The sequence below is a fragment of the Pseudorca crassidens genome, chromosome 3 (genome assembly GCF_039906515.1).
Source record: "Pseudorca crassidens isolate mPseCra1 chromosome 3, mPseCra1.hap1, whole genome shotgun sequence".
Taxonomy (NCBI): Eukaryota; Metazoa; Chordata; class Mammalia; order Artiodactyla; family Delphinidae; genus Pseudorca; species Pseudorca crassidens.
In genome coordinates, this window is record NC_090298.1 from 158,849,921 (window position 1) to 158,860,667 (window position 10,747).

A 10,747-nucleotide genomic window follows, 5' to 3' on the forward strand; every position below is an offset into this window, starting at 1 on the left:
CTAGCGACCCATTGGATTACCTTCTGCAGCAAAGGCTCCAGGCCAACACCAAATCCTGGAGATGGTTTTATGAACAGCACAAACAGCTTCAGTGAAGAGCCCCAGAACAAAAACCTTCCTTCATCTGCAGCCGCTGCAATAAGCCCATTCTGGCACATTCTGACATTCATCTCCAAGAAAGAGAACAAGCTGAAAAAGAAGGGCGCAGAGGGCCCCTGGACAGATGTGTACCACAGCTGACACTGGTTACTCGACCGCTCTGTAAAAATCTCTGGAGGATTTTCACAAGGACAAACCAAAAGGGGTGCTCCACACAGTTTCCTACAGTCATAAGTTTGCAAATGCCTGCAAAAGCAGGATGCATGCAAAAAAGAAAGTCTTCAAAACCATCAAGAGTCTTTTAATTAACATAATTACTCATTCTCAAAGTAAAATCCAAGAAATTCATTTTAGTACATGCTCCCTGAATGGGCTTTAGGGTTCTGAGAACTGCCCCAGCCCCCAAACTGTTCAACATTCGCACATATGCATTTTTCTGGAAGAAGGATCCACAGTGCTATCTGTCACATTCTCAAAGGGACCTCCAACCTCCCCTCAAGTTAAGAAATGATGCTCTAGGGACTTCCCTGGTGGTCTGTCCAGTGGTTAAGAATCCGCCTTCCAATGCAGGAGATGCGGGTTTGATCCCTGGTTGGGGAACTAAGATCCCACATGCTGCGGGGCAACTAAGCCCGCACACCGCAAGTACTGAGCCCGCGCACTCTGGAGCCTGCCGCCACAACTAGAGAGAAGCCTGCGCGCTGCAACAAAGAGCCCGCACACCACAACAAAGACCCAATGCTGCCAAATAAATAAATTAAAAACAAAAAAACTGATGCTCTAGTGAGAAGCAGGGCTGGTCTATCCTTGGCCACTGGACCCTCAATTATTTTGAGCCCCTTAAAGAACTGAATAAATCCAAGAGCAAGAACTGCAGGAAAATGATTACTCTAGCAATGTTTAACACTTGTTTTTGATTATGGAAATCTGAGTAAGCTTTCTGTAATACTAGAGGAATGCCAAGCAGCAGACTTTACAAGAACTTAAGTACAGAAACAGCTTAACAAATGGCAAAATTACAAATGACTTTTTGTGTGGATGAAGATGAATCCAGTCCACTGAAATGTTCTCCATAACAAGTTCATTCACGCAAGCGTTTGCCGATGTTTATCTACCTGGTCTCTTAACCCAGTCTTCCCCTGCGCTTCATTCCGTGATCTAAGCCCATCTCACCCCTGTGCTTCCTGAGGGCTGTTTTTCTGGCCCAACTGGGCTCTATCACCAGTGGCTGGAGTCCTCTTGCCCACTCAAGAGACTATTGAGACTTGGCTTGACTCCTCCCAGAGCCCCCACAGCAACTCCCACTGTACCTGGAACCTGGAATAAACCATGTCGTTCATTTAATCCTCTATCAAAGATTTGGAATACACACATCCTTGACCATCTTCACTTTATCCTTTTTCTTGAGTAACTCATTCTAAGCTGATTTCACCTAATTCTGGTTTATGACCAAGTATGGTAAATTAGCTTCCCTTTCAGCCATCCAAAACTTGCTTCAAGTTAGGGGATACACTCGACTTCTAGTGTAAACTATAGACAGTTTGACAAAAATTATCCCATCTAGAATGACTCATAATGGTGAGCAAGATGCTGCTGGGGCTACCACTTGAGGTGAGCAAGTGGAGGGCAGAGATGGGATAAATATGTCACGTTTGAGGCGAGGTGGTTCGGCATTCCCACTCTGCACGTGGTCAGGGATGGGCAATGACCCAAGCCAGAGTCTTCCGTCATTAGAGAGCACTACTGGGGAAGAATCACTCTTGACCTTGAGGTCAGGATATCAGAGATAAAGAACAGCTCTGATGTCCCTATTTGAGCCCCTGAATTCAGCTGTGCCCAAGGCCCACTCCAGACTTATCACATCAACCAACAAATTCCCTTTCATTTCAACCTGTTTTATGCCTGGTATTTTCACCGGAGAGACCTAACCAATACAGCCATTTCCTTTAAAACTGACATCTTCACTAAAAACTTGGGAAGACACTATCTGAGAGTAAAAGACAAGTAACTTGCCTTACACATACACACACAAAATACTCTTCACATACTTCTTGTTTTGCTTGTTACGAACTACTGACAACCTTCACCACTACATGCTTCCTCAACTTCCCCATCCCACTCTACCCTCCAAACAGCTTCTAGCAAGCAGAGTACAAGAAAGAAAAGAAAGTGAAGATCAATGCAGGACTTCCCTGGTCGTGCAGTGGTTGAAAATCTGCCTGCCAATTCAGGGGACACGGGTTCGATCCCTGGTCCAGGAAGATCCCACATGCCACAGAGCAACTAAGCCCGTGGGCCACAGCTACTGAGCCTGAGCTCTAGAGCCCGCAAGTCACAACTACTGAAGCCCGCGCACCCTAGAACCCATGCTCTGCAACAAGAGAAGCCACCACAATGAGAAGCCCACACACCGCCAACGAAGAGTAGCCCCCGCTCGCCGCAACTAGAGAAAGCCCACGTGCAGCAACGAAGACCCAACTCAGCCAAAAAACAAGATCAATGCACTTCACTCGCTACTAGAAAGCATATCCAGGACAGTCACCCTTGCACAAGTGATGAAGGAACAGATTGCAAAATGGCCACCAAAAAAATTTTTTAAAAAGTTTTCAGGGTACCCACAGCTACCATTGAGAGGTATCTAAAATGAGGTTATTTCACACTAGGCTGACAAGATTCACAATAAGAAACAGATTTTGTCATGTACACAGTACATAAAATCACAGCAAAGGTTTTATGAAATACCCTTGAATGTGTAACACCCTTTGACATTTCCTTTTTCTCCCTCCTTAAACAATGACTGCAACCTACTAAATTCAGTTCATTACCCAGAGTATGAAAAACACAGATATAAAATAATAATTACTCTCTCTTAAAATCTAGATTGTGGTCAAAGTTCTCTGGAGCCCAAACCTATTCTCTCATTTTACACATGAGAAACTGAGACTTGAGAGGATATGCGACTGGTCCAAGGAAGGTACACAGCAGATGCAATGTGTCCAGCCCAGTTCCTTCCTTCTCTCCCTCTTGTGTGCACACACACGCATGTGCACACACACAACATGCACTGGCAGGCTCCACACTCCACGCAGTCTGCCTGTTTCAACCCTCACAATAACGATCTGCTCACCTGAAACGTATGCTTCCTCAAACACAGCGGAAAATGTTTCAAGTGTGAAATCCCCAAATTTATCTCACTTACACAAAACAATCTCAAAAGCCAATTCGCCGGCAAGCATGTATGTTATTGCCTGGGATAGGACAACTGGGGACGTTAGTCACACACAAGGACACGGATATTACTAATTCCTGCTTCTAGAAATTACATAATACCAAGCCCAACACCTTTCCCTGGCACTGCTTCCACAGTGTACCAGTGTCTCTTGGCCTAACAGCAACTAGGAACAAATAAGCAGTTTCAGCCTTAAGGGGACACCAAGACAAGAGAAGTGACCACAGGCAAAGTGAGGCCTGGACGGCTATTCTAGAAACCCTTTATGCAGAGCAAAAGAAGCACCCTCTCACCAATCGAATATAATACAGGTCAGATACTCCCCTACCTTCCCCCAATCTGAATACAACACAGAGGCCAGACACCCCCACCTGTTGTCTACTCAGTCAATGCTTATTCATACAAATCCCATTTTACACAGGAGGAAACTGAGGTTTAGGGAGATTATGTAACTTGCCTGAGGTCGAGGTCAAGGCCAGAAGGGAGTGGGCCTGGACTGATCCCTGACATGGACTCCACAGTTCTCAGTACACAGCTCCACCCAAGCCCAACCAACTCTGCTAGCCACAGCCCAGAGTCCTGGAACTTCCTACATTGAGCAGAACAGGCCAACACTTGTCAAGGAAAAGATCACAGAATACCCTACACCTAGGGTGAGCTTAAAAAAGCCTTTATTTGTAAGTATGTCACAGATCAAAAAGAAGAAATGGCATATTCATTTAGGTACTCTTCATTTGCAGTTAAATGCTCAGATTTAACAGTTTAACACAAACTAAAGGCATTCCACACGGACCTGGATACTGATGGCCCCTAGTAATGGTGACTGGCATCGACTGGTTCTTCTGGTCAACAGGCCCAAAGTCCACCAGCAAGAACTCAGCCTCCCAGCCAGACACTCCACTTTCCTGGCCCATCATCCAACTGCCTGCCTCCCTTCCAGGGAGTCCCTGACTTGTGATACAAACCTTCCTGCAGACCAGAATCCTTTCAACAAATCCAGATGTCAACACAATTTAATTTAGGGCCAAAAGAGGCAGGGAAGGTATGGAGAGATGCTACGCTTGTGCTCCGCAAAAACTTCCTCCATCAGCAACTCCCAATGACTGCTGCCTTTGTTCAGACAACCAGGTTTTAATAAAATAGTTAAGTTACATCTTAGGCCTGAGGATATACTGGACCACCTTCCCCTGATGGATCATTTCTCCAAACTCTGCAGCCAACAACATCCCAGGGTGGGCTCCCCCAAAGCTTGCTGAATTTCCATTAATCCCATTACCACCACTTTTTTTTTTTTTTTTTGCGGTACGCGGGCCTCTCACCGTTGTGGCCTCTCACACCGCAGAGCACAGGCTCCGGATGCGCAGGCTCAGCGGCCATGGCTCACGGGCCCAGCTGCTCCGCGGCATGCGGGACCTTCCCGGACCGGGTCACGAACCCGCGTCCCCTGCATCGGCAGGCGGACTCTCAACCACTGCGCCACCAGGGAAGCCCACCACCACTTTTAATCTCATTATCAGATAAACAAATCCTCACCTAGAAAAACCAGCCCCTACTTTATATCACCTCCCCCACTGATCTCTACTCACAGCTCACTTGAAGGAAGACCAACACACAGGGGGATGTGAAAGGCACCTGGCTGATCTTGATATCACCCGGTGACATGGTTTCCAGGCATGTCAGCTGGTCCACCTTCCTACCCTCAGCTGCTCTACTTTGTAATACCTGGCTACCTCTTCCCACTTCTATTCTCCATCCTGGATAATGACAGCAAATAAGTAGCTAACCTTGAGAGAGCACTGCCTCATTTTATCCTCAACTTAAAGATGGAGAAATGAAGTCTGGGGAAGGCTGAGTGACAGGCGAAGGTCACACAGCAGGCAGGAGGGCCAGGATTCAAACTGGGGTCTAACTGTGCCACACTGGTTGTATCAGTCTTTGGAGCAGGGCAGCAAAAATGAGACAGGACTGGACTGCCAAGAGGCTGTTCAAGCCCTCCCCAGAGCATTCAAATAACACTGGACTTCTATCACAGAGTCAGGAATTCTGCGACTTGATTTCAGGAAACAAAGTCCAACTCTGGGCAGGAGAGTAGAAAGGTCAAAGAGCAAGATCTCAGAGACACTTCTGCTTCTCAGAAGGCTTCAGAACACACTCAAAACCATATTTTGTTTTTAAACAGTTACTATTTGTGTGTGTGTGGGGGAACTGTTAAAAACCTCACCCTTATAAACAAGACACTGTCAAGCTTAGATTGGAGAAAGGGAAATTCATGGAACTTTTCTAGAAAACTAATTTGTATCAACTTTCCAAAAACGCACACCCTTTGGTCTGGTGATTCCATTTCTAGATATGAAAAAAAGAGAAAACTTGAAAATCATGTCCAAAAATAGCAGAATTAAATTATGGTACATTCACGTAATAGAATTTTAGGCAACCATTTAAAATAGAGTATTTTGGAAATGTTCACAGTGTAGTATTTTTTGAAAAATTAACAGCACAATCCAATTTTGTTACTCATGTAGAAAAAAACTGGCACAAAAATGGGGTTAGGTAACAATTTTTAACACTTAACATCACCTTAACACTGTATTTTCCAAATTTTAAAAAATGACCGTGCACTACTTTTGTTTAAAGAGAAAATCCCATAAAACCTCTTTTGCAAATGATGTGGATCAACCAGTGCTATTCCTCCTCAGGATTTGGTCAAGAACAGGACAGATGGCTGCTCTGCCCTATCTTTGACACTGGACTCACTCTCCATCTATTTCTTTAGAATGGAATACATCCCATGATTTATGCTGGGACATGTGGATGCAGTTTAATCAAGTTTAATCAGTTGTAGCCTGCTTGGACTGGAAAAAAAAAACCTAAGTGTTTTTAAAATTAACCTTTGTAACAATGGTACGAGTTTGGGTTGCATCTTCCAGACTGTTTTCTGTGCCTCACCAGCATTTCAAAGTGTTCTCTAACAATGTACAATTTAAAAAACCAAATGGGGATCAAACCATGCAGACTGTACTACATGTCAACATGCTGACATCCTTGCACTTCCATTTCCTCATTCTTTTAAATGGCTACACCACATTCCATTAAGCTTTTTTTTTTAACCCCTCCATCAAAGTACTAGAAAAATCACTGCAGTTAAAAAGTCATTGTGCATTCTCAAAAAGTTAAGTACCATGACCTAGAAATTCCACTCCTAGATATCCATCCAAGAGAAATTAATACAAATGTCCACACAAAAATGTGTACATGAATGTTCGTAGCAGCACCATTCACAATACCCAAAAAAGTGGAAACCCAAATATCCATCAACTGAATAAATAAAATGTGACATATCCATCCACACAATGGAATATTACTTAGTTATAAGAGAAATGAAGTACTGATTCATGCTACAGCACAAACCTTAAAAACATTATACCAAGTAAGAGGAGCCAGCCACAAAAGGTTATGTATCATATGATCCCTGAAATATCCAGAATAGGCAAATTTATAGAGACAGAGTGTAAATCAGTGGTTGCCAGGGATTGGGGGGGATGGAACGTGACTGCTAATGAATAGGGATTTCTTTTTGGAGGGATGAAAATGTTCTAAAACTGGTTGTGGTGGTGGCTGCACCACTCTGAACATACTAAAAACCACTGATTTGTACGCTTTAAATTGGTGAACTATCATTTGTGAATTATATCTCAATAAACCTGTTATAAAAACACTAAAAACAAAAAGATAAGATTTTACAATGTTAGTATAATACTCTAGTTTATATTCAATAAATATTTGGAGAGAATGAATACGTTAAGAAAGAATATATGTACCACAGAAAATCACTGTGCAAATATCTTTTTGTCTTCCCTTATACATAGTAGAAGCTCAGAAACTAATTGTTACAATGGATTGGCCAATCACATGAAATCACAATATTAGAAAGGGCTCAATGTTTTTAAACAAAAAAACAAAACCTTTTTACTGACAAAATGAGATCCACATTAAGAAATGCTACGCATACTTATTTATCACCCACTTCAACTTCCTCTTAAAATACTTTTCCCAGGTCAGGACTGACCCACAGCCCAAACCCACTCACCACATTTCAAATTGCTAAGTGGGAGACGCACAGTAGACAGTGCACAGAAGCAACTGCATGCCATGCTGCTTGGACTATTAGTAAGTTTACTGCAATTAGGGACCTTAACGTTACCTTAGTTAAAATTCACGTCTCCCGGGCTTCCTTGGTGGCACAGTGGTTAAGAATCCGCCTGCCAATGCAGGCGACAAGGGTTCGAGTCCTGGTCCGGGAAGATCCCACATGCCGCGGAGCAACTAAGCCCGTGCACCGCAACTACTGAGCCTGTGCTCTAGAGCCCACGAGCCACAACTACTGAGCCTGCATGCCTAGAGCCCGTGCTCCGCAAGAGAAGTCACCGCAATGAGAAGCCCGCGCACCACAATGAAGAGTAGCCCCCGCTCGCCGCAACTAGAGAATGCCCACGCACAGCAACCAGTGCAGCCAAAAATAAATAAATAAATAAAATAAAAACAAAAATTCACGTCTCCTGTAAGTCACTACTGACCAATTATGCCCACTGTTAATATTTTACTGATTTAAAAGGAATTACTTGCACTTGGTATTATGGGCATGTCAAATTCTTCCTAAATTATCTCTCCAGTTTATTCACTCAAGGAATATTTTAGCTGCTCTTCTAAGGTGCTGAGGATACACTAGAGAATAAAAATAGACAAAGCCAAGCAAACAAAACCCTGCCCTCACAGAACTTACAGTCTAGTAAAAATAAAAATAATTTAAGGAAATCTTATTTTTTAACAAACTCATGTCTTATGAATTAAATAAAATGCCAGCACCAGCAAAGAATCCCCACAATTCTCACCTTGCAAATGTTCAGTCTTTTCAAAACACTAAAAATCACAAAGATTTATTAAACATTAATAGAAACACTGAAACTGTTCTCAATAACAAGCTTTTCTCTCCTTTTTATAGATCTGCCAGGAACATAAAGACAAACGTGTCAACTTCACAATTTTATTCAAAATCAGAATTTGAAACATTTCACATCCACACAATCGTTACAGATGACGACAGCGGGTTGTCAGAGCAGATTTAACAGCCCAGGGTCTTCAAATCATTGATACGAAATGGTTTTTACTATAAGTTAAAAAAAATATATCCCTCCAATCTCCTTCCAGAATTCATAAATCTCAAGTCATTCAATAACCTGAATTGTGTAACATGAAAATACTGCATCCTCTCCACCTCCAAAAGCAAAAGTGCAACTTAGTACAAAGATCACAACAACTGGCTCAAAAAGGTAACTTTTGGAAACAAAGTCTAAATTCCTCTAAACAATTCAATAATTTAGTGGAAATTTTACAAAGTGGCCAATGATTCTCTTGCAATTCTTAGGTAATTTTTTTTCTCATCTCTATCCCAGGAAGGGAAGGTAACCATATAGACACCTGAGAACAGCCAACCCATCTTTAAAATGCAGCCACTTTCATGTTCTAACTTTCACCTGTAGGCAAAATTCCTTATCTTCAGCAATTGGCTGGGGCTGAATTCTAGCAAGATTCACACATGTGGGCTCATCTCCTCAGGTTAAGACCAACTAAAACCATCTTAAGAGACTAACTCACTCCACAGCTTGAGCCCTTAGATACTTTGTTTCCTACTAAGGTTATGGGGTAGGGCAGATAACAGGGGAGCAATGCACTGTTTTAGATCAGGCTTTTCTCGATGTGGTCGAGGGAAATCATCGGAGAGGTTTATTTTCCCCAGGCTGAAAATTTGGGGGAGAAGGGGTTAGTTATCTACAATGCCTTGGGGGAAAGATAAATCCTATCCAAATTAAACCGAAAATAATGTTTTATCATATTACTGGCTAAGTCATAAAATAGACTGTGCCATCCAAAAACTTCTCGAAACTGGTAACATATTCATAAATCCTACTGCGTATCGCTTTCTTTACAACCTCCAAGGACTAGATTCCAAGAACTAACAATTTAAGGAACCTGACAGCCCCATTCATAAAAATCTCCCAAACATTATTACAGCACCAAAGAGCCACTGGCTTAGAGGTACACTGAGACGGTTTCTGTAAACACGAACAGGTAGAGCCCTCTCGAAGATAAGCAAAGACACTTCAATTCTCATTCACTTCTCCAAGAGGTCACTTCTTGCATCCAGCACACACACAGAAAGTAACCCAAGGGCCAAGACCATACACCGCACGAGGCTGCACAAAACATTGAGTAAACAAACAAAAACAACACTTCAGAAAACAATGCGTGATCTTGACTAAAAGAGAGGTCAGTCACTCAGCAAAAGAACATGACTCATCCACGGGCCTGAACAGAAGTATTTATACTGCCCACTACACCGAAGTGGGATTTCCCATCTTCATCCAAGGCTGGGCCTTAGGAGTATCTCAGTCGGGTGAAGTTGTGTTATTTCCGTTTTGGAGGGAGGGGGGTCATTTTATTTCGCTGAATCACAACTCCCCCACATCCCCACCCCATACCACCACCACGCACAAGACTGCAAATAGACGAGACCCTGGCAAGGACGCCAACAAGCACCGACCGAGCAAAACAAAGCGCCCAGTGAGGGGCTGCCAAGCCGGGAGTGGGTGGATAAAGGGGGCCAGGCTCGCCCCTCAGTGCACCGCTCCCGCCCCCAAGAGCCTGTCTCCGGGCAGGTGTGCAGCGGCAGCCTTCTCCCCCCACCGGGGAACCAGCCCCGTTCTCTGCAGAGCTCCGGGGACAGCCCGGAAGATGAGGAAATGAGGGCGGGGGCGCGCTGCCCCAGCCTGGACAAGAGGACCAAAGCACCAGGGAGCGCATTGGGCCCGCCCCACGTGAGCGTCCGGGCCGGGGCCAAGCCCGCCCCGGGGACTGCGGCCGGGGACAGCGGCGCCTGTGACCACTACGCCGGGCCCGGACTTACCGGGGCCAGGCGCGCCGCGGAGTCCGCGGCGGCCGCTTCCTCCTCCTCCTCCTCCTCACTTGACAAAATGGCGGCGACAGGAAGTGCCGGGCGCCTCGGCCCGCCCCCCGCCCGCCCCCGGCCACCCGCCCAGCCGCTGCGCCCGCGCCCCCCGCCCGCGCCCCTGCCCTGCACCCCTGCCGGAGCCGGGGGGCGGCGGCGCCAACGGCGGGGAGCCCGCGAACCGCCCTGCCGCCAACGGCGCAGGCGGCCCTGGCCCGGCGCGAACGGCGCGGGGACGCGGGAGGCCCGCAGGCCCGAGCCCGCGTCGCCCCGGCCTCCCCGCCCCCGCGCCGCGCCGATGGCGTAGGTGCTGGCGCACCGGCCCCATTACGCAATGCAGGTTACGCGGGCCGCGCCGCGGAGCTCCGCCGGCTGCCCCGCGCCGTCCGCCGCCCCGAAGGGCACCGGTCCTCACC